Genomic DNA, 21,193 nt, shown 5'->3' with positions numbered 1-21,193 from the left:
TGTAATGCGAATGTAAATTTTAAAGATCTTCCCTGCCCCTAGGCTAAAGTGCACCAGAAGCCTGGGGAAGGGAGGCTTGTTTTTCAGTAGATACTTTTTGATTGGCCAGTGGGTCAATAAGGTTGTTACATTCTCTGAGCCTGGAGAAGGCTATATAAGCCCTGATGTGTAGCTTTGTTTTGGGACTCACTTTGAGAAGTGTTCTGTGATTTGATCTGAATTCTGGGAAGCCGTTGTTGAGAGTCCCCCGGCTTTGAAAAACCCAGAATGTGGAAACCCAGATGTTGACTGGGTATGGATGTAATGGTTGGACAGTTTGGAAAGCTGTCTACTTGATGTTTCTGTCTTGATAATTATGCCTGTATACTTTGAGGTTCAGGGTGCTGACCTTTTCTCCTGAACAAGGTAAACGATATATGTCTGACTGATTAAAGTAAGCTTGTTAACCCATTTTGAGTTGCTTTCCTTTAACAAAGCAGATCCAAGAACCTGTGTGAGCAGGCACCCTGGGGACACTGGGGTGCTTGCTGCAACAAAGGTAAACCCTGTAGTTTCAGGAAGAGAAGAGCCTGAAGGAGAGCAGTTGAGGAGGAAGGGAAGAAGACTGAAAAGGGTGGGGGGAAAAGTAGGATCTTGCTTTAGTGGTCAGGGGGGATTTCCATTGATAAATGTTCCTATAGGTGAAGAGAATTCTATGAAGGGAAATGGGGACATTGTGTTCAGTGTGGTCTGAAGAATGTAGTGCTTGAAAAGACCACTTTATCCCACCTTACGTGGGGAGGAGTTAAAACTCCTAGGGTCAACTGGACTCTGGGAGAGGGGGAGGCCATGGACACAGAGAGATTTTTATTCTAATTGGGAATAGGTGTAACCCTAGTCCCAAAGTCCATGAGACTTTTTTCCCTGGTAGAGATGAGTGCCCTGCCCTATATGAGGGGTGGGACAGAGATGGTAACAGAGAGAGAGATCTCTTCAAGCTTCAAGTCCTTTCCAGTTCTTTTCAAGCTTTGAATGTTTGAGTTGTTTTCTCATTGCTGCATCTCTTTAGACTTCAAGCTTCTAGAAAAAAGGCCAACCTCTGAAGGTTAGGTCTCTGGGAAGACACAGGAAAAGTCAGAAGTCTCCAACATGTCCCTGTCCCCAGTTTTTTACACTAGAGACTTTGAGGAATTTCCCATGGGTGAGATCTGGGTCTGTCTGTCTCCCTGTTGAGCTATTATCTCACTCTCATCAGAACTCCTTCACTCTGTATGGTCTGATAAATATTCTCCTATATATATTTTCTGTAATTTCTGTTTTGCTACTGATTTAGATAAATGAGTTTCATGGCTAGTTGATTTATATATGTTCATTTTGAAACTGGCATTTGGTGGGAAAGGTGTCAAACTTGTAGTGTATAATAATGACTAATGAAATAGCAGTCAGAACTCTCTGCTTCCCTTGTTAGCAGGAATTAAAGTTTCCCTTGGGGAAGAGTGGGGGGGAGGAGATGCTGGATATGTCTATTCTGACCTCCTCCAGATCCCACAATGATAACCTACTCCCCACCTTATTGCCTCCCACCAAGCTACATGTGGGGCCTCACTACCATGGGAAGGTATTGAATGGGTTGGGATGCATGATCAGGGATGTGGTAGGAGGTAGGGTCCTACAATGAAGCTGTGCTTTCTCTGTCACCAGGAAAAATGGAAAAGGGCAATTCAAGAGGCAAGTTCTACAAGGCAGTGGGAGAAACTTCCTAGAGCAAAGAGCCCAGAATGAATATTTTGGGAGTTTTGCTCCAGAAACTAGAGAGGGACAAGATAATTATAGAATGAGGGTTAAAAGTAGATAGAAATGGAGAGTAGATAATGAGGAGATTGAGAGAAATCCTCTCTGGAAAGGGATGAAAAATTTTAAAAAAAACCTAATGATCAGCACTAGTTAAAGGGGAGGAGAAGAAAAGGAGCGCTACTTGACCAATTGAGAGAGAAAAGAAGAACCGTTGTTTAGTTGTTTTTCATTCATGTCTGATGTTTCATGACACCATTTGGGGTTTTCTAGGTAAAGATACTAGAGTGGTGTGCCATTTCCTTCTCTAGCTCATTTAAAAAATGAGGAAACTGAGGCAAACAATGTTAAGTGACTTGCCCAGGGTCATATAGTTAGTGTGAATTCACTATTCAAATATGAATTCACATTCAAATTCACACATTTGAATTCAGTAAGATGAATCTCCCAGATTCCAGGCTCTGCTTTCTATCCACTGCCACCACTTAGCTGTCCCTGAAGAATTGTATAACTAGATAAAAGCAGGAAAGTAAAAGGAACTAATAAGCGAGGAAAACTATTGGTCAATATCTTTAACTCAACAATTTAAAATAAAATCCTGTCAAACACAGTGATTTATCCAAGAAGTCATTCATTATGACCAAATGGGATTTATACTAGGAAAATTATATTAGAAAAACAAAACATACAAAATCACATGGTCATCTAAATAGATGTGAAAAAATCCTTTGACAAAGTACATTATTTTTATGCTAAAAACTGTATGAAGCATACAGAGTCCCCTTTTAAAGTTCATAAAAGGCATCTCTCTAAAACTAAAAGTAAGCAACATATGCAATGAAAATATGCTAGAACCTTTATTTTATTTTAGCATTTATTTATTTTTAGTTTTCATCATTCAGTTTTATAAGATTTTGAGTTCTATATTTTTTTCTCCTCCTTCCTCCATCCCTCCCTAAGATGGCATGCAATCTGATATAAGCTATACATGTACAATCATATTAAACATATTTCCACATTAGTCATGTTGTGAAAGAAGAATCATAACAAAAGGCAAAAATCATACCAAAAAAAAAAAAAAAGAAAATGGTATACTTTGATCTGCATTCAGACTCCACAGCTCTTTCTCTGGATGTGGACTGCATTTTCCATCATGAGTCTTTTGGAATTGTCTTAGATTGCATTGCTGAGAAGAGCTGAGTCTATCAAAAGTTGGACATTGCACAATGTTGCCATTACTGTATACAATGTTCTCCTGGTTCTGCTCACTTCACTCAGTATCAGTTCATGTATGTTTTTCTAAGTTTTTCTGAAATTTGCCTGCTCATCATGTCTTATGGAACAAGTTTTCCATTATATTCATATACCACAACTTGTTTGGCCATTCCCCAACTGATAGGCATCCCCTCAATTTCCAATTCTTTGCCACCACAAAAAGAGCTGCTATAAATATTTTCGTACATGTGGGTCCTTTCCCCTTTTTTTATGATCTCTTTGGAATACAGCCCTAGAAGTCATATTGTTGGATCAAAGGGTACGCAAAGTTTTATAGCCCTTTGGGTATAGTTCCACATTGTTCTCCAGAATGGTTGGTTCACAACTTTCACCAACAATGCCTTCATGTTCCAATTTTCCCACATCTTTTCCAACATTTTCATTTTTCTTTATGTTAGCCAATCTGAAAGGTGTGATGTGATACCTCAGAGTTGTTTTAATTTGCATTACTCTAACCAATAGTGATTTACAGCATTTTTTTACATGACTATAGATAACTTTAATTTCTTCATCGGAAAACTGCTTATAGAACCTTTTCTAATAAAGGACTGAACAGGATGTCCATACTCCTGACTCTTCTTTGATATAATTCTGGAAATGTAAGGAAATAAACTGATGGCATAAAGACAAGGAAAGAGGAAATAAAGTGATTATCCCTATCTGCATATGATATGACGGTAAACTTGGAAAATCCTAGGAATCAACAAGAATATGAATAGAGACAATTACAGCTTCAGCAAAGTTGCAGGCTACAAAATAAACCCTCAAAAAGCATCTTTATATGATAAGAACAAATCCCAAGAAGCAATAATAGAAAAGGAAATTCCATTTCAAATAACTACACAATGCATTATTTGGGGATTGGTCACACACACACAGACACAGACACACAGACACAGACACACCCACATCCACCCCTAAATGGAAAAAGTTAATCAAATTGCGAGTAAAATTATAATGGTAGGTGTGATAATAGAGTGCTGTAACCGGACACAGGGAACTCTGAGTTCAAATGCAACTTCAGTTACTTCCTAGCTGTGTGACTCTGGGTAAATCATTTAACCTGCCTCAGGTTCCTTACCTCCAAACTGGGGATTATAATACCACTTACCTCCCATGTTTTTTGTGAGGATAAAATGAGAATATTTATCAAGTGCTTTGCTACCCTTAAAGTACTATGTAAGTGCTAAATAATAATGATAAAAAAATAATAGCTTTATTATGGGCCAAGAAATGTGCTAAGTATTTACAAATGTTATCTCATGTAATAATAATACTAGCTAGTGTTTATATAGCAATTATTGCTAGGCACTGTGCCAAGTGCTTTACAATTATTGTCTCATTTGATCCTCACAACAACCCTGTGAGGTAGAAAGTATTATTAGTCCCATTTTACAGTTTAGGGAAGTGAGACAGAGATTAAGTGACTTGCCCCAGGGTCACAGAGCTAGTACGTGTCTGAGGCTGGATTTATACTCTGCTCTTTCTGACTCCAAATCTAGCACTCTAGTCACTATGCTACCTATTATTACACGTTCCTTTCAGACAAACCTAAAAAAAAAGATAAACAAGAAAGAATTTAATGACATTAAAAGAAGTTTTAAAAAGTAGAGATGACAGTCCTCTGGCAATTACAGAACAGGAAGGAAAAGAACTTTACTTATTTCTCTGTCATGCATGCATGGCATCTTTACAAAAATCAATGATACCATTAGGTGGCGCAGTGAATAGAGCACTGCAGTGCCCTGGAGTCAGGAGAACCTGAGTTCAAACCCGACCTCAGACACTTGACACACTAGCTGTGTGACCTTGGGCAAGTCACCTAACCCCATTGTCTTGCCTTCCCCCCTCCAAAAAAAAAATCAATGATACAAAAATATAACAAAACTTATGTTATGTAGCTAAAGCTCTATTTAGAGGGAAATTTATATATCTACATGATTTAATCAACAAATGATAGAATGTACAAGTCTGTGAACTGGGCCTACAACTAAAAAAACCAGACCAAGAGCAAATAAAGCCCCTTTATCATCTAAAAACAAAGTGGAAATTCTGAAGAAAATTTTTAATTGAATTGATAGATATTAAGTAATTTTTTTGGATTTTTTGGAAGAAAGGAAAACCAAATTGCATTAAAAATGAAAAAATTGAATTCACAATTGAAGAGGAAATTAAGGCAACAGAAATAATTTTGACCAATTATATGTTAACAGAAATGATTACTCAGAGAAAATGGATGAATACATAAAAAAAATACAGAATACCCAGATTAACAAAAAAAGGAAAAAAGATCATTTAAATAACCCAATATAAGAAAAAGTTGTCAATGAACTTACCAAAGTAAACTAAAGGACCGGGTCAATATACAAATGAATTCAAACGAAGCACTGAAACAGCAAATGATTTTAATATTGCATAACTACTTGCAAAACTGCAAAAGGAGGGACCCTTCCAATATTTTTGTACTGTAAAAATTTGGTTTTGATTCCTAAACCAGGAAGACACAAAACAGAGAAAGAAAAATATAGAATAATATCCCTAATAAACATTGATACAAGAATTTTAGATGAAAAGGTAGCAAGTAAGCTACAATAAAACATTTTTTAAATTATGTACTACGACCAGATTGGATTTATTCTAGGAATTTTGGGTTGGTTCAGTATGAGGAAGACAGTAAACTTAATAAATCAATATTAAAAGAAATAATAGGGGCAGCTAGGTGGCACAGTGAATAGAGCACCGGCTCTGGAGTCAGGAGGACCTGAGTTCAAATCCAGCCTCAGACAACATACACAAAAAACTAGCTGTGTGACCTTGGGCAAGACACAACCCCAACTGCCCTTCAAAAAAAAAAAGGAAAAAAAAAAGAAATAATAGAAACTACATGATGATATTGATAGATGCTAAAAAGGCTTTTTTTTTTTTTTTGACAAAATACAACACTTAAATATGCTTTGTAAAACAAAGAATAGAAAGCACAGGAATAAATGGACTTTTCCTCAGTATGGTAAAGAACATCTGTCTAAAACCAAGGGCAAACATTGCCTCCCAGGGTTATTGTGAGGATCAAATGGTATGATAATTGTAAAGTACTTAGCAGAGTGCCTGGCACATTAGCAAATGCTATAAAATATTATTATTATTATTCATTGTAAAGTTAGAAGCTATTCCAATACAATCAGGGGTAAAGGATGCCAATTATCACCATAGCTACTACTTAACATAGTGCTAGAAATTGCTAAAGCTATAAGAAAAGAAAGATCAAGTGACCGAAAATGAACAAAGATTAAAAAAAGATAATTTTTTGCAAATGATATGATAACTTCTAGGAAATTTTGAGTCAACTAAAAAATTAACTGGTAGCCAAGTAAACTGGTTACAGATGCAGGATATAAAATAAATCCATATAAATTATCAGAATTCTTGTATACTATCAACAAAACCCAGCAGGAAGAGATAGGAAGAAAAGTTGTTTTCAAAATCACTACAAAATATATATAAAAATCAGGAGATTAGCCAAGACATATGCAGAACCATATGAATCTAAGTTACAAAATACTCTTTATAGAAATAGAGTCCTAAATAATTAGAGAAGTATTAATTGTTCATGGGTAGGTTGACCCAATATAATTAAAATGGTCACACTATTTAAATTTACTTACTTATTTTGGTGTTGTATTAATCAAATTACCAAAAGGAGGGCTAAAAAAAATCAATAAGAAAAATCATATAGAAAAAGAAAAGATCAAGAATATCAAGGGAAGTAATGAAAAAAAGTAGGAAGGAATGGTGGAAAAGTACCAGATCTCAAATTATACTACAAAAGAGTAATCATCAAAATTATTTTGTATTGGTTAAAAAATACTGAGATCAACCAGTGGAACAGATTAGGTATATAATATACAGAAGCAAACAAACACAGAAATATAATGTTAAAAAATTCCCAGGACCAGGGGAGGGTAGGTGGCTCAGTGAATAGAGCACCGGCCCTGGATTCAGGAGGACCTGGGTTTGAATTGGGCCTCAGACACTTGACACACACACATACAAAAAAACTAGCTGTGTGACCTTGGGCAAGTTCACCCCAATTGCCCTACCCTCCCCCCTCCAAAAAGAAAAAAAAAATCCCAGGACCCCAGTTACTGAAGTAAATACTCAACTATTTGGCAAAGCTGCTAAAACAAACAAACAACAACAAAAAACAAAACCAAGCTTGTAGTCTGGCAGAAATTAGACAAAGAGCAACATCTCACATTGTATACCAAGATAAATCTTAAATAAACATGAGACTTGGATATAAAATATGAAATCATAAACAAATTTTGCAGAACAAGGAAGAAATTGTCTTTATTCCTCTATGTATAGCAGAAAACTTTATGACCAAAAAAGGAACACAGAAAATAAAACTGACAATTTCATTTATATAAAATTTAAAAGGCTTTTGCATAAACAAAACCAATGCTGTTGAAATTAGAAGGGAAACAACTTTGTGGCAAAAAAAAAAAAATCTTTACAAGTTCCTCTGAAAAAGATCCCTTGTTCAGAATATATAATGAACTGACTGGAATTCATAAGACTAAGAGCCATTCTGTAATTGGATAAATGGTCAAAGGATATAAATAGTCAGTTTTTAAAGGAAGCCATCCAAGCTATCCATAGCTGTATAAAAAAAAATGATCCAAACCACTTTTAATCAGTGGAATGGAAATTAAAGCAACCCTGAAGTTCTGCCTAATACCTAACAAATTGGCAAAGATGATAAAAGTGCGGAAGTGACAAATATCGGATGGACTGTAGGAAAACAGGAACTCTAATACACTGTTCGTAGAGTTATGAATTGGTCCAGCCATTTATTTTGTAAAGCAATTTGGAGATATGTTCAAAATGACACTAAAATGTACATACATATCCTTTAAGCCAGCAATGCTACTACTAGGTTTACATATCAAAGAGGGAAAGAGAAAAAAGGGCCAATATTTACAGTAGCACTATTCATAGTAACAAAACAACAACAAAAAAAAAACTAGAAACTTACAGGGTATCTACCTTTTGGAAAATGGCTGAACAAATAATATTATATAAATTTAATGGAGTATTATTGTGCCACAAGAAATGACAAAATGCATAATTTTAGAGGAAATTGGGAAGACCTCTATAAAGTGATGCAGAGTGAAGTGAGTAGGGGAACAATTCATTCAGATATAATTTTATTTGAAAAAAAATAAACCAATAAAAACTTTGAAAGCAGAGACGGGGCTTAGCCTACTGAGTCAAATTATCTGTGGAAAGACTATATAAAGGCAAGGTCCGAAAGTATGGCTATTCCATATGTCCCCAGGAATCTGGTTACTTGGTCAGTGCACAATTGCCTGTGATGTTTTGCAGCAAGACATTGTCCTCTACCATGAGTCTTGTGGGGTAAAATGCCAACTCCAGGAACCACTCCCAAAGTGTGGTTTGGAAAAAACCAATTCCAATCAGGATTAAAAAGGGGAGTTAGTACTAATTGGTGTTATACTTATGAAAAGAGCCTCCTTCATCTATGCCTACTCCTTTATTCTAGGAGATGCACTATTGGTAGAAATGTTAATTGGTCTAACTGTTCTGGAAAACATTTTGGAATTATACTAAAAAAGTTATTTTTTAGCACATACACTTTGAGCCATATATACCAGTACTAGGCATATTCCCCCCAAGGAGATCAAAGACAAAGGGAAAGGTCCTACACATAGATATCAATGTATATTTATAATTATGATAGTATTCTTTTGTAATCAGATAACTGGAAGAAAAGTGGTTGCCTATCAATTGGGGCTGGGATGAAAAAACTGTGATATATGAGTGTAACAGTATATAGTCTTACACCATAAAAATGATAAATATGAAAAATTTAGAAAAACTTGGGAAGATCTATAAGAACTCATATAGAGCAAAGTAAATAAGCAGGAGAACAACTGACCACGGCAATATACAGAAAAACAATACTGAAAGACTTTATTTTGCTGATCAAAGTACTTACCCTATACCTACCTACCATAACCAAAAGACTTGATGGTGAAACATGTCTTTCACCTACTGATGGACAGCAGGCATCTGAGGAGATCAGACATGACCAACATGTTGATATTCTTTGCTTGACTATACTTGTTACAAAGGAAAGGTTCTTTTGGGATTTGTGGGAGGGAAGATCATTGGAAAGGGACAGTAACTTAAAAAAAAAAGAGAAAAAAAGCATCAATAAAGCATTCTTAAACAGGTAAATTTTAAAATGTTGGCCTTGGAGCCAGTAAGACCTGCATTCAAATCCTGTCTCTGAATACTTACTAGATATGTAATTTGGGCACGTCTTTTCATGCCTCTGGGCCTCAGTTTTCTCACCTATAAAACATGACTTCTGTTTGTATTACATACCTGAATAGTGTACTTCGTTTACTTTGTAAACCTTAAAGCCCAGTTCCATGAATGCAAAGGTTGTGTGTTGTCTAGTGTGTCTCTAGGACCTTGAACAATATTTTACTAGGCACTTAATAAATGTTTGTTGAATTGAATTGTCATGATGTTCAGAAGTCAGCTACAGCTGGGGAGGACACAGGTAGAGTGGCAGAGGTTTGCCTGGAATCACAGATTGTTGGATAGAGCTGAATGATACTTTCAGATCATTAAGGACAATCTCATAATTTTTATATGTGAGGACACTGAGGTTCAGAGAAGGGGGGTGATTTCCCTAATCACACAGCTAATAAGTGGCAGAGGTAGAAACCCAAATCTGGCCTTTTCCTTCCAAATGCAGTGCTCTGTCCACCATGATACTGAAGAAACAAATAGCTGGCCAGATAGAATAATACATGGTACCTTGAACAGAGTAAGTGCTCAGTTCCATAAATGAATGAACACAAGAATGAACTAAAGAAGGATATTGTAATTTAAGTAGCTAAAAGAAGGCACACTAGGCAATCAGATGGAATGCTTATGACCTCCTGAGGCTCTCCTAGAAACAAAATAATTTCCTTAACAGAGGCCAGCAATTGCAGGTGGTTGGAAAACCTGAGAGATGTGACTCAGTACATCTTGAGAAAATAAATCCTGCAATTTGCTGAGGTTAGAAGACTGACTATGTATACCTGCTGGCATAGTTGACATTGACAAATATGAATGTATGTAGTATAAAACTAAACCTATGCTCATAGGCACTATTAAAGAAAATATTCTATTATTTCTAATAGATTTCCATACAGTGAGACTTTTTTTTTAACTTGAAAAACTTAGTCAAAGTCCTTAGCCAAAGATTCTGAGTACTACATACATGAGTCAGTCTGTAGTCTAGCTCAGCAAAAAAAAAAAAAAAAGACTTTATAAAGTTATTTGACCTAAGAATTACTAAGTGATTTAGAAATTGGGAGTCAAGAGATGGAGATTCTAATTCTGTGTCAGACACTTGCTTAGCTAGAGCTCAGAGCTCTCTGTTTCCTTATCTATAAAATGGAGTCATTTATACGTGTCCTTCCTAGTCTCACACAGTTTCTGTATTGAAAGTGCTACCTAACCCCCATTTTTTTTTTGCTTTTTTGGAGGGGGAATGGCAGGGCAATTGGGATTAAGTGACTTGCCCAAGGTCATACTGCTAACAAGTGTTAAGTGTCTGAGGCTGGATTTGAACTCAGTTCCTCCTGTCTCCAGAACTGGTGCTCTATTCACTGCCCCACCTAGCCGCCCCATAACTAACCCTTTTTAAAGGGCTATATGTGTAATTATGATTTTATCTTTTTTTTGTCTAATCCTGTGATTTTATTAGTAAAAGGAACTCCCAGTGTATAAACTCTCTACAAATGTTGATCAGCAGTTCTTTGCAATTTATAGTCTTTGAGAGCTATCTAGGACACTGACAGGTTAAAAGATTTTCCTGTGGTCAAAAAGTAAGCATGTAGCAATGGTAGGCTTTGAATCTTGGTCTTCCTGACTTCAAGGCCAGTCTCCACTAGGTTATTCTTCCTCTCATTATTATTATAACCATTCGTTTACAGGAGAAGAAACCTCCAAGATGAGGCCTATTACATTATTTCCCATTTTTATTAAGAGGATAAGCAAAGAGATTGCCTAAGTTTCTAGTCAGTGACATCTGCTGAATGTCCATCGTGCACCAAGAAGTATGCTAGGAGAGGCCAGTATAGTATAACCTTCTATAGAGTGTCTTACAGTCAAGTTCAGTCAGTTAAATATAATTAATTGGACCTTGGCCAGCTCTAAGCCATACTGGGAAGTATATGAAGTTGGTCTTTGCATCTCCTCCTACCAGGAACCCTGTCTCTCTTTCCCTCTTTTATTTTGTATCCCATTTTAGCAAGGTCTCAGTCTCTGAAGTTCCCTTCCCAGTTAGCTAGTAACAGCTCTAAGTATCACTCCTTAGAGATCTCTTGAAGAAGAAAAAGCCCCTTATTACCTCTTCAGGATGGATGCTCTCTCCACCGTAGCAGATCTAACCATATACTCCTCCATGCTTAATCATCCCATAAGATTTTTGTCCATGTTTTCTCTTATGTATTCTATAAAGTAATGATCTCCAAAAGTGGAGATATAGATATAACAGTATATATGATCCATAGAGGGGTGGGAAGAAGACATTTCTATTGATTTTTAAATCTAAAATATATGTAAAATGAAACTTTACTAATAGCATGTGGATTGACAGTAAAGCCCTCACTGGCTCAGTATGTCAAGCAGCGACCACGTGACACGAAGCTGCGAAAATTGGTAGAAGTGGAGTTTAACATTGCAATTTCTCAACAGGACTGAGCACGTCCAGAAGCTGGGGCAAGTTTGGGCTATAAGCAGGAAGCCTTTTGTACAACTCTGATGCCCTATGCAGTTACAACCTCCCATTCTTCCCTAGTTCACCCCAGGCCCTCCTCCTTGACAAAGAGAACCTTTCTTTCTCTGTGCACCCTTGATCCCATCTCATCCCCTCCCATTTTCTCCAGCACGGCCATACAAAGTACGGCGTTGTAAGGTTTCTCATTGCTTTTCCCCACCCCCTTTCTAGGCCCTTAACCCATCGGCCCCAGGTGGGAGAAAAGGAAGTAGGGGTGGGGGTGGGGGTGGGGGCGTGGCGGCAGAGTAGTGTATGGTCAGCTAGGAGGTAAGAGCTCGGTTCAAATCCTACTTCATATACTCACTGCTTGAGTTACCTTGCGACCAATCCAACATTTCACGAGCCTCGCCCGCGCCAACTGGAGGATTTTTGCTACAATTCACTGGCTCCCTCTACCTAGGCACCTAGACAAGCAGTCCTCCAGACCTACTGCACGGGGGGCTTTTTGCTTTTGTTTCCTCAGCCCCTTTCCCGACTGCCTTCTTTTTGCTCTACTCCTGGAACCCCGCTCAGGTAGTTCAGGGAGAGCGACGAGGAGCAGGCGTTTTTTTCCAGCAGTCCCTGCGCTCCCGCGAGTTAAGCCCAGGCCTAGAAGAAAGCCTCGTTACCAACGTGCGCTGGATAGTCGTACATCCCAACTCTGAACGCCCCGCTACTCCATCGGCTGCCCTTGATTGGCCGCATTGAGGCAGAGCGACCGCCAGTCTCTCCAACCGTAGGTAGACTTTCCGTGGCGTCCTCCATTCCCGCCCCTTGGGCCGCCTGCGGTAACCACACAACCCCCTCGGATTGGGCGAACCTGAGCTGGGGTCCGCAGCCCCTACGTGTAGCGTGTAGCGCCGCAGCTGTTCTACTTCTAGCTAGGCTACGTAGGTAACAGCCATCGTGCGGTGGCTGTAGCCAGACTCCTTGGCGTGCCCAGCGTGCGGGTCCTCCTTATTGTCTCTAGCTCCCTTTGCAAAGATACAGGCCAGGGGAATTGCAGGTGAGTGCTGGCGGGCGAGGTGGGGAACGCGAGTCTGGATAGGCAGGGAGGAAAAATAGAGGGATTGCTGTAAATGTCCGTATGATCTCATTTTCAGCATCCAAGGGGGTTCCCCCCCCCCCCCCCAGGTCTCAGCTCTCGGTCGGTTAGATTTTACTCGGTTTTGTTTTCATTTCGCTACTATTTAGAGGTGTGTGTGTGTGTGTGTGTGTGTGTGTGTGTGTGTGTGTGTGTGTGTAAAAGGCGGGGAGAAAAGAGACGAAATCAGTAGAGTTAATATGAATGGCTTTGCAAACTGCGAGAAGGAAGAAAAAGAATAGTGGAGATGCTGAAAGAGCAGAGGAGAATTAGTCTTAGTGTTGGGACAAGATATTGATGGAGCCGGTTGGCAAAGAGGGTTTACGTTGTCAGTCAATGCTCGTCCGTCATTGTAATCTTACTCACTTTGAGAGTACGAGTATCTGTGCTGGTTGTAAATCTCTGGCCGACTTAAAGACCTCAGGCCGTGCGTTTTTGAAGAGGCTGCCTTCTCCTGCCCCTTATCTCCATTTCCCTGCGGGGCTCAGGCATGATGCCACTTCCTTGCGTCTTGCTAATAAATAATTTTCACTATGTGTTTTAGCTGGTAAGTTTGGCTTCAGAGGGAAGGAAGAGTGAAATCTGGTGATGGGTTAGCTGGAGAAAGGAGCTAGCTGGTGAATGAGGATTTACAATGCTTATATCCTGCCTGATCTCCTGGGCTGCTCTTAACTGAAGCCCGAGACAATGAGTTGTCATCAGGGGCTCTGGCTTCCAAGGCGCTGGGCACTTAGAGAGTGCAGTGCTGTGCGCCCTCTGTGTTGTGAAGCAGGATGTTTGCAATTACAATTTTTGTAATTCTGGCTTTTCTTCCCTGCCAAACTCCCCTCCTCCCCACTATATTGTCCCTTTATCCCCTCTATGCCACTTTCCGTCTGAGCTGGGCCTGCTTTTGTTTACAGACTTCATCATTGGGTGAGAGCTTGCTGCTCCTGGAATCTGCTTGACTCTTTCCTTTTGAGTGGTTGGTAAATGGGTGGGCGATGCCTTATAGACTGTCAGGTGACTTTCCTCAGGCTCTTTTTCAGAGATGATGATGCAGTGCAATGTATTCCTTAATTCCATTTCCCCTTCCATGCTAGCTTGTGTCTTTGCTTCTGATGAGCAAGGCTTTTAGTAAGCTATGTGGTGTGTCTGTGAATCGTCTTCATTGAAGTACAGGGGATAGTGATTGACTAGAACTGTAGGATTCAGCAGTGAAGATTTCAACAACAGAGGGCCCACAATGCTGAAAAGCCTGGGGGAGGAGAGAGAGAGGCATCAAAGCTGAGATGTTGATGTAATCTATGAGCGCTGACTTTACCATGTCCTCTCCCCCATACCTTGAGTTAAGGGATTGTTTCTAGCTGCCTCTCAACCTCCTCCACTCCTCCCCACCCCCCTTAAAATGGCTCAGTGGTATTTTTGCCTTTAACATCTCATGTTCTGTTTGGGCTTATGTTTAGGTGTTTAATATTACATGCATGCTCACAAATGTAGTATTGCTTTTTCTGGTTTGTGTTTCATTTAGCCTTAGCCTTTAGTTTGCTTTGCTATGTACTTGATGTCAGAGAAAGTTGTTTGCCTTAGAGAAGATGTAGAACCTTCCAATTCCTTCATCTTGCATGGTTGCTGTGTGGGCAAAATGATAGATGCCCACACATGTATGTGTATATACAAACATATACACACAATAAGAAGGACAAACAGCTAAGGGATTAAGTACCATCTTTGAGAAGAGAAATAGAGGTTTATCAAAGGATGCTGAATAAATAAGAGCCACTGAAGAAGGTAACTTCAGTGGAATAAGTTAAAAACTGAGTTGAATGGAGAAAATAAAGCATGAGTAGAAGACTGCCCTTTATGCCTAATATTGATATCTGTTCCCTCCCCCATCTCCAGAAAAAATTAACCAAAGATTCTCTACCACAAGCACAGGTCATTTATATAATGGAATCATCTCTACAGAAGTGGAAGGAACCTCAGAAGCTATGTAGTTCAATCCAAGATTTAATGTCTTTACTTATGTCTTCTGCTTCGTATATCATCGTTATCCCCAAAATCCCTCTTTCCCAGAGCCATCCCATGTAACAAATGGTATTAAAAAAAAATAACACGGCACAGCTAGGTGGCGCAGTGAATAGAACACTGGTCCTGGAGTCAGGAGGACCTGAGTTCAAATCCTGCCTCAGACACTTAACACAAAACTAGCTGTGTGACCTTGGGCAAGTTACTTAACCCCAATTGCCCTACCTTCCCCCCTCCAAAAAGCAACAAAACAAAACACAACTGATTGATGCTGAAAAAGTCTGAAAACATGCAATGTGTAACACCAGTGTACCTCTCACCTCCACAGAAGGGTGGGTTGGTGATCTTCTCCCCTCTCCTCGAGTCCAGCTTGATTTTCATAATTTTGTTACCTGTAACTAATTAACATCTTTGCTGATTCCCTAGGATTTTTCAAGTATAGTTGTTGCTTTTTCAACATTTCTTTGCTTTGTGACGTATGATGATAATCTCTGACACATGAAATTTCCTTTTAACCTAACTCTTTATGACCTTTTCCAGTGAAAAATCCCTCTAGTTTAGTTGCTCTTCTGTAAGGAGGTATCCTTAAAATACTCATCATCAACATGTCTTAGCATCTTAGAGCAGATTGATTACTTCTATCTGCAATTTATTGTACTACTTGTGGTTATAAGGCTAATAACTTGTTTTTAATTTTAATACTAATGGTAGTGAAGTTAATCAGTGTTAGCAATCAGAAATAATTCTGGGGCCTTTCAGGGCATAATCAGGGAAATCTCTGTTTTGTGCAGTTGCTGAGGGCTAGTTTTTGTTCTATTTGCTTCCTTGTGGGATAAAGTTTGAGAGCAAGATTTAAAAGGAAGTGTATGGTTAAGAGATCTTGTTAGCTGATAATTTAGCTGCACTCAATTCATTGGAGAAAGACTTTTTACTCTCTCAGGACTACTCCATTTCCCCTCTCCTCCCTCTCTTTCTAAATAAGAGTGTTGAAATAGCTTTGGTCTGTCTTCTTTCCTGTCTCAAATAATACTATCGTACCATGAGCCAGGAGTCCAGAAAAATATGATCGTAGATTTAGAGCGGAGAGGGATTGTTGAAGTCACTGAGTCCAACCCCTTTATTTTAATGGTAAGCAAACTGAGGCATATAGAGATTGTGAGGGGCTGCTAGGTGGCACAGTGAATAGAGCACCAGCCCTGGAGTCAGGAGGACCTGAGTTTAAATCGGGCCTCAGACACTTGGCACTTACTAGCTGTGTGACCTTGGACAAGTCACTTAACCCCAATTGCCTTGCTTTCCCCCTCCAAAAAAAAAAGAGATTGTGACTTGGCTAAGGTAACATAGTCAGTGTCAGAGGTGTAATTTGAGCTCATGCTCCTGAGTCCAAGTCCTTTCCTTGTCCATTACATCCTACTCCTGACTCATTTTTCTACTGCTTTTTTCCCATTCATTTGTTTATTTTAGATACAAATTTCTAAGTGGATAGAGTAGGCTAAGCAAATTTCAGGACAGGAATTATTGAACATTATTTAATGATTATCAGTTCTCTATCCTCAAGGACCTAGCAATTATTTTGTTTAAAGTAAATTTGTAAGTTGTTAGAGTGGTAAAGAAACTTTCCATGCCTTTCATTTTATGGCTAGGAACTGTGGTCTGGACGGGTCAAATCACTTGCCCAATGTCACATTGCTATTCAGTGGAAGAAGGCTGGAATTTAGGTCTTTGGACTCCTAGGTGATTGAACTTTCCACTCCTTGGGGTTGGCCCTGGAGTAGTATGTGAATGGCAAATGGATGGTACAGATAAGAAGATGAGAACATGTGAAACCTGTATTGCTCTTTTGTCTAGGAGTCAGTAATGAAACTACATCTATAGGTTGTGGCAGAGTCAGGGAGGAGCTACTGGCAAGGGAAAAAAGGTAAGTTTAGTTTTAGAGTTTTAATAATGGCTCCACTAAAGACCTTCTCTAATTCTTCCAAGTACCTTAGGTAGCCTTGGGTTCTTTAGTAGAGTTCTGTTACAGCTCTGTTAGAAGCCACCAAGCCTGAAGGGCTTTAAGTAATGAATTGTTTGTCTGCTGAGAAAAAGTGTCTAGCTAGGTTTGAAAAGGTTGGCCACAGGGCAATGAATTTTTTAAGCTATAGCATTTCCTGAGCACTATAGATTAAGTTATGGAGGGCTGCTGATACCTGTTTGTCAAAGGACAAAATCGCAGATCCTTGAAGTAATGACTTCGTTGTTTAAGACTTGGAAAACTGTGGAATATTGATCTTCGAAAGGGGTTAATCCCCACCTCTACTTTGTCTTGTTATTTAGGCTCTCACAAATGAAATATTATTTCATTTTAAAGATCTAAACTTTGTAATCTCAATTTTTTTACATTGGTACAAGTGTCCCTATCCACACCCCCCCCCCCCTCGCAACTCCATACCCCAAAACTTAGATAGGAGCAGGGATTAATTTGAAATATGTTAATATACTGTCTCCATTGTCTTTCCCCCCCCCAGATTAAATGTCAGGGTCTCATTTTTCTTTTCTTGTTATGGTAGTGTAAAGATTAATGATGTGATCTTTGGGGTTGAGGAGTCTTTAAAAATGTTTTGGGCATTTTTTCTTTTAACGTACAAGATGCACAGCCAGACAAATGCGCAACAAGGGGGAAAATGGTCTTTGGAATAAAATGGGGTTTCAATATAAAAGGATATACAGTTGAAGAACTACCCCCCCTCCCCCCCCATTCCAGCTCTCTCTCTCTTCACATTTCTGGAAAGTTAGTGTAAGTAAGATCCTTGTCTAGAGTGATTTCCTCAAGACATTCATAAGATCCAGAAAAGGAGTTCTTAACGTGGGTCATGGACCTTTTTGGGTGTTTGGTGAAGATTATGGACCCCTTCTCACAATAATGTTTTTATTTTTTCAAAATAAGATTTTATTGTTTATTTTTTGTTGTTCCTTCCCAGGATCCTTTACACTTTCCCTCCCAGGAAACCATCCCATACAACAAGTGATATTTTTTTTTTGAAGGGGGAAGGCAGGGAAGTTGGAGTTAAGTGACTTGCCCAAGGTCACACAGATAGTTTTTGTGTTAAGTGTCTGAGGCTGGATTTGAATTCAGGTCCTCCTGTCTCCAGGGCTGGTGCTCTATTCACTACGACATCTAGCTGCCCCAACAAGTAGTATTTTTTAAAGGATAAAAAATAAAAGGAAGAGAAAATATTAGCATAACTGATCAATATATCAAAAAATTCTGAAAATATATGAATGTACAACACTTATGAATCTCCCACCTCTACAAAGGGGTGAGAATGGGGTGTTCTGTTTCAAGGTGTGTGTATTCTTTGTGATTTTCCAGCATTCACTTTTGATTTTTTAGGGGGTGGTTCTGTTTACATTGTACTTTCTATGTTATTCTTGACTCAGCTTACTTTGCTCTTCATCAATTCTTGATGTTTTGCTCCTCTGTATTCATCATGTTCCTTATTTCTTATAGCTAGTAATATTCCTTTACATTCATGTAACACAATTTATTTAGCTGTTCTTAAATGTGTGGGCATCTACATTGTTTCCAATTCTTTGCCATCACAAAAAGTGCTACTATAAATATTTTGTTTTCTTGGCAACTTTGTTCTTGTAGCAGTGATTTCTTTGGGGTGGGTAGAAGACTAGAAATGGAATCTCTGATTCCAAGGGTATGGATAGTTAAGTTACCTTTTTTGCATATTTCCAAATTGCTTTCCTAAGTGGTTATACCAGGGACGAGGAACCTTTGGTCTCAAGGCCACATGTAGCCCTCTAGGCTGCACTTGAGGACCTAGAGGGCCACACATAGAGTGGAGGCTGTAGGTTCTCCACCCCTGGGTTTTACTGATTCACAGCTCTATCAACAATGCACTCATATGCCAATCTTTCCACAACCCCTTCAACTTTGATTATTTCCAACTTTTGTTATCTTTGCCAATTTGCTGAGTGTGAGATGAAAACTCAAGATTGTTTTGATTTGCATTACACTAATTTTTAGTGATTTGGAGCAGCCTTTCATATGGTTGTTAGTAGTCTGCAGTTCTTTTGAGAACTATTCTTATCTTTTAATATTGTGAATAACTTATGGTCATAATAGTAGCTAGCATTTATATAGCACCTACTATGTGCTAGGCATTTTACACATTTTATCTCATTTAATCCTCACAACAACTCAGGGCAGTAGGTGCTATTATTTTTCCCTATTTTACAGTTTAGGAAAGGGAGTCAAACAGAGGTAAAATGACTTGTCCGGGGTGACACAGCTAAGAAGTTAGTGAGGCTAAATTTGAACTCAGGTCTTTTCTGTCTCCAGGCACAGCACTCTATCTTCTTTCTGCTACCTACCCAACTACCTCTTTTTCTCTCTATCTATACGTGTATGTACAAACACATAAATACATACATATATATGTGTATATGTATATATTTACCTCATACGAATGTACCTGCATATATGTAAATACATAACACACATCTGTTAATTATTTATATAACTTAAGTAGAAAACTTGTCAAAGCAATTTGATATAAAGATATTTTCCCTCCATTTGACTATTTTTCTTCTTATCCCAGGTTCATTAATTTTGTTTCTCTTGGAACCTTTTCAGTTTAATATAATAAAAGTTATTTGTTTTATTTTTTGTAATTACCTTTGTCTCTTGTTTGGTTAAGAAAATATCTGCTATCCATAGCTGAGAAAAGTAAGATTTCTTTTCTATTTTTTTTTTATATTATGATACTATCTAGGTTATGTATCCATTTGGAATGTATTGTGGAATATGTTGTAAGGTGTTGGTCTAAACCTAATATCTGTCAGACTTCTTTTCAGTTTTCCCATCAGTTTTTATCAAATAAGATGGTCTTTCCTAAATAGTTTATATTTTCTGGTTCATCAGACACTGAGTTTAATATTGATATTGGTTTGTTGTCTATAGTTCCTTTTAGAACAATGTAGTTCTCTTGTTTATACTGTTTTTATGTTGTGAGTGAATGTTTGTTTTATCTGATATCATAATTACAATTCCTACTTTTTTTGGACTGAACTGATGCATAGTAAATTTTCTTCTAGTTCCTCATTTTTATTCTGTTCGTTTTTAGTTGTTTTTTTTTTAGCTTTTTTGGAGGGCAATTGGGGTTAAGTGACTTGCCCAGGGTCACACGGCTAGTTTTTGTGTTAAGTGTCTGAGGCCAGATTTGAACTCAGGTCCTCCTGATTCCAGGGCCAGTACTCTATTCACTGTGCCACCTAGCCGCCCTAGTATCTTTAGTTTTTACGTGTATATTGTGTAAGCAACAGTTCATGGGGTTTTGTTTTCTTATCCAATATTTTTTGTTCTTTTGGATTGTTTAAAATTCAGGGATGGGGAATGCCACATTTCAGGCATCCACGTTTAAAATTATGAGAGTTAGATTAATATTTTCCTTCATTTGTCTCTAATTGCTTGTTCTGAATCAGCATTTTTTCTTCTTCCTCTGTAAACACTGTTTCTTCAGTTATTCTAATTTAATCTACTTGAAGGCAATGCTATTCTAACCAGCTTTCTTTACCTCACCTTGAAGGCCACCTCCCTTCATTAATTTGTTACTTCTTTCCTAACTTTTGGGGTTTTGCTCATTGCTAGTTTTGCTTATTGCTTCCCTGTTTTTTCTTCCATTTGTTTAATTCTTCTCCACCATTTAAAATTTTTATTCAAGTAAAATATCCCTTCTTTTCCCCTTCAATTTTTTTTCATAGTATTTAAAATTTAATTTTCTTTGCCTTTTTCTCAAAAGGATTTTTTTACCTTTACTTCATTATTTGTCTTCACTTTTCTATCTTTTCTATACTTTTATTCAAGACCCTTATGCTTATTTAGTCTATTAGTCTTTGTATTCCTCTTGTGGTTAAAACTTTTAAGGTATGTATTTTGTATTCCTTCTAAGCACTTGATGTGTGGTTATTGCCCTGTAGATCTTGTCCCTAGCTGCCTTTTTCTGTTTTGCCTTAGTCTTAGAAATACCAGTTTCTGCAGGTGATAGAGAGGATGTTGTCACAAAGTAGGAATTTTCCTTTGTCCCTGGTTGTACAATTCATTATTATTATTAGTGGTATTTTTGCTTTTTGGAGGGCAATTGGGGGTAAGTGACTTGCCCAAAGTCACACGGGTAGTAAGTGTGTCAAGTGTCTGAGGCTGGATTTGAACTCAGGTACTC

At 38.2% G+C, this 21,193-nt stretch overlaps 1 protein-coding gene and 1 long non-coding RNA gene across 21 annotated transcripts in view; one reads left to right on the top strand and one right to left on the bottom strand.

Moving 5' to 3' along the window:
• The window catches only part of LOC138151479 (uncharacterized), a 19,802-nt gene extending 7,170 nt beyond the window's left edge, over positions 1–12,632 (bottom strand). The window contains exons 1-2 of one of the 2 annotated variants that reach the window (XR_011165833.1): positions 12,216–12,632; positions 9,080–9,253 (exon numbers count right to left, since the gene is read on the bottom strand). This is a non-coding gene — a long non-coding RNA (uncharacterized lncRNA). The remainder of the gene's footprint in view (positions 1–9,079; positions 9,254–12,215) is intronic. The other variant, XR_011165832.1, reaches the window with a different exon arrangement.
• Positions 12,633–12,750: 118 nt separating this feature from the next.
• Positions 12,751–21,193, top strand: part of TIAM1 (TIAM Rac1 associated GEF 1) — a 354,474-nt gene continuing 346,031 nt past the window's right edge. For 12 of the 19 annotated variants that reach the window (XM_069074990.1, XM_069074987.1, XM_069074981.1 and 9 more), the window contains exon 1: positions 12,751–12,896. The gene's annotated coding sequence lies outside the window, so the exon portion shown is untranslated. The remainder of the gene's footprint in view (positions 12,897–21,193) is intronic. The other 7 variants (XM_069074992.1, XM_069074991.1, XM_069074984.1 and 4 more) reach the window with 2 other exon arrangements.

This window comes from Petaurus breviceps, unplaced genomic scaffold (genome assembly GCF_028583685.1).
Source record: "Petaurus breviceps papuanus isolate PSGF00001 unplaced genomic scaffold, PetGlider_PUasm1.0 90897, whole genome shotgun sequence".
NCBI lineage: Eukaryota > Metazoa > Chordata > Mammalia > Diprotodontia > Petauridae > Petaurus > Petaurus breviceps.
The sequence above is the reverse complement of the archived record's forward strand: the minus strand, read 5'-3'. Positions and strand labels throughout refer to the sequence as shown.